This window comes from Octopus bimaculoides, chromosome 10 (genome assembly GCF_001194135.2).
Source record: "Octopus bimaculoides isolate UCB-OBI-ISO-001 chromosome 10, ASM119413v2, whole genome shotgun sequence".
Classification (NCBI taxonomy): Eukaryota; Metazoa; Mollusca; class Cephalopoda; order Octopoda; family Octopodidae; genus Octopus; species Octopus bimaculoides.
The window spans coordinates 52,136,537-52,139,517 of NC_068990.1; positions in this window are offsets into that span (position 1 = coordinate 52,136,537).

The window sequence follows — 2,981 nt, forward strand, 5'->3', positions numbered from 1 at the left end:
TTTATATATGAGCATTACTGTACATACGCTTAAACATTCTCCATCTAGTTTGTATATATGCATGTATGAGGACATGAGTACACTCCCACATACGCATGTATAATCGTATATGCACGTAAGTGCCAGTGCATACGACTATGTATCCGTCTTTAGAGTGATTTTGACCTAGCTGCTCTCCGTGTTTGTTTCTTGTTTCACTTTCTCTATATATGTATATATGTATGTATGTATGTATGTATGTATGTAGCGGGGAGGAATGTTGTACGTTTCTATTTACATTTTGGGTAATTACTTTCTAAGACAATCCGTTATAGTTTTTGAAAAAATTGTGATACTTACTATGCAATTATCCTGGAAGCCATAATGCAGTGCTGATCAATAACTTTATCTTTATGGTGACACAAAGACAAATTACACTGGACAGCAAAGATTTTGCTACTGGGGTAAAAGCATCTTTTAGACTAAATCGAGGATACTGATTCCGAATCCGCACTCAGAATTGTTCTAGCACGTCGGGATTTTGAGTTATGCGCATGCGCAAGATTATAACTATACTTTCGGCTAGACATAGGCCGTATTATAAAATTTCATAAAATGAAAGCGGTCAAAATTAGAGAAATAACAGCAATAAAACAAACGATGAGAAAGTTCATTATTTAGTTTAGCAATAGATGGTGTTGACATATTGTGTGCAATGCCAAATACGTCAGTTTGTTCTTGGTAACTCTCAATGTCGTTTGCGCTACACATATGTCGTTTGCGCTACATAATGTCATTTGAGATACACACACCACACATACGTGTGGTATGTGTATCTCTCGCTCTGCGTGATTACTGGTTTAACTGTGTTCGTTGTGTTAGATCATGTGTTAGGAGAGACTGTATGAATCACCCGGACAACTTTTGTTGTGTCTGTGGAAAATTTGCTCCGCGTGACCAGCGGAAGAACGTTGCCACCAAATTAAAAATTGCCTATAAATATTAATTCGGGTGACCAAGACAAGAGGCGGACACTTCATATATGCTACACTGTGTGTTACTTGTGGCTTACACAGTGGCTCAATGGAAAACAGAAGAGAATGCCTTTTGCTGTACCAATGGTATGGCGTGAGCCAACCAATCATGTCTCTGATTGTTACTTTTGCATGACTAATATTAGTGGTTTCTCAAAGAAGACCAAAGCAAAAATTGTGTATGCAGATTGTAAGTCGGCTTTAAAACCGATCCCATGTGATTTCCCTCTCATATGCTTCACTTGAAAATCTTGACACGTCGCACGATGAACCTCCTGACTCTCCTATCGAAGAATACGTTATTGATTCTATGAAAAATGAGCCAGGCTAGTTTAATCAAGAAGATTTGAACGATTTAGCAAGAGACCTACCATCGTCAAAGGAAAGGGCAGAAATTTTGGAATTCAAACTACAACAACGGAATCTCCTACAGCAAGGTACGAAAATTTCCATTTTCCGTTCTCGCCATAAAGGCTTACCTGCCTTTTTCAAGCATGTTTGTTTCTGTACTGACGCTAATACACTCATGTAAAAACTAGGACACGTGCACGTGGCTAACGAATGGAGATTGTTTATAAACTTGAGTAAGGTTAGCCTCAAAGCTGTATTGTTACATAATGGTAATGAAAAACTTTCCATTCCTGTGGGTCATGTTGTCGGTATGGAAGAAACTTATGAATCGATGGAACTCATTCTGAAAGGAGTTAATTACTCAGTTCAAAGGCGGAATATTTGTGGTGATTTAGGATTGCAGCTGGGATATACCAAATATATGTGCTTCTTGTGTATTTGGAACAGCCACGGCAACAGCAATCATTACACTGTAAAAGACTGGCCTAAAAGAGATGAGCGCATAGTTGGTAGGTACGATGTGCAGCATAAGCCACTGGTAGACCCGCAAAAGATCTTTCTTCCACTCCTTCACATCAAACTCGGCCTCGTGAAAAACTTTGTAAAAGTTCTGGCTTCCAGTACCTAAAATTAAAATTTGGTGCAGAGGAAAGTGGCGCAAAACTGAAAGCAGGCATATTCACTGGACCCGAGATCAGAGAACTGATATGTGATAGCAAATTCAGAGGTAAACTGAATCCAGTTGAGCTGACGGCATGGGATTCATTTGTATTAGTTGTACAGAACTTTCTTGGAAATCATAGAGCTGAAAACTATGCTGATTTAATAAATATGCTAACATCGTATGAAAGAACGGGATGCATTTCTTGCATTCTCACCTCGATTCTTTTCCAACGAATCTCGGTGCCGTTAGTGATGAGCATGGTGAACGGTTTCACCAGGACATATCTGAGAGGGAAACGAGGTATCAAGGCCGGTTCAATCCACGCATGATAGGTGACTACCACTGGTTCCTACAACGGGAGACCAGCACGATGTATAAGCACAAGAGCTTATACATTTCTGAGCTGAGCATATCAAAAATAAAGTGAGTATTCCCTTAACATAAATATACTATGTACCATTATATTATACTATTTGCCTTGAACATAAATTTACTGTATACAGTACTAATATACTATTATAATAATTATTTACCTTGAACTTAACTATTCCTGATTCTAATATAGTATTAATGTATAATTATGCGCATAACTCAAAATCCTGACGCGCTATAGCAATTCTGAGTTCAGATTCGGAATCAGCGTACTCGATTTAGTTTAGTACATTTGTCTGGGTAGCAGATAATAAATCTTTTTTTGTTGCCCAGTGTTACGGAACGGTTAACAAAACAAGAAAGGTGCCTCCAGTTACCAAAGAAACTTGCCAGCTGTCATAAAAGATGGCAAGACATGAAAAGTTGTGCTTGCTTAGAATTGATAATATATTTCTATTAAGTGTTAACTCGGTTTCATACGATTTAAACGTTTTTCTTATCATGTTTACAGAACGATAGAATCTTTGGCACGTGACCTATAAATGCGTGATAAGGAAAAATGATTTTTATTTTTTTTAAAC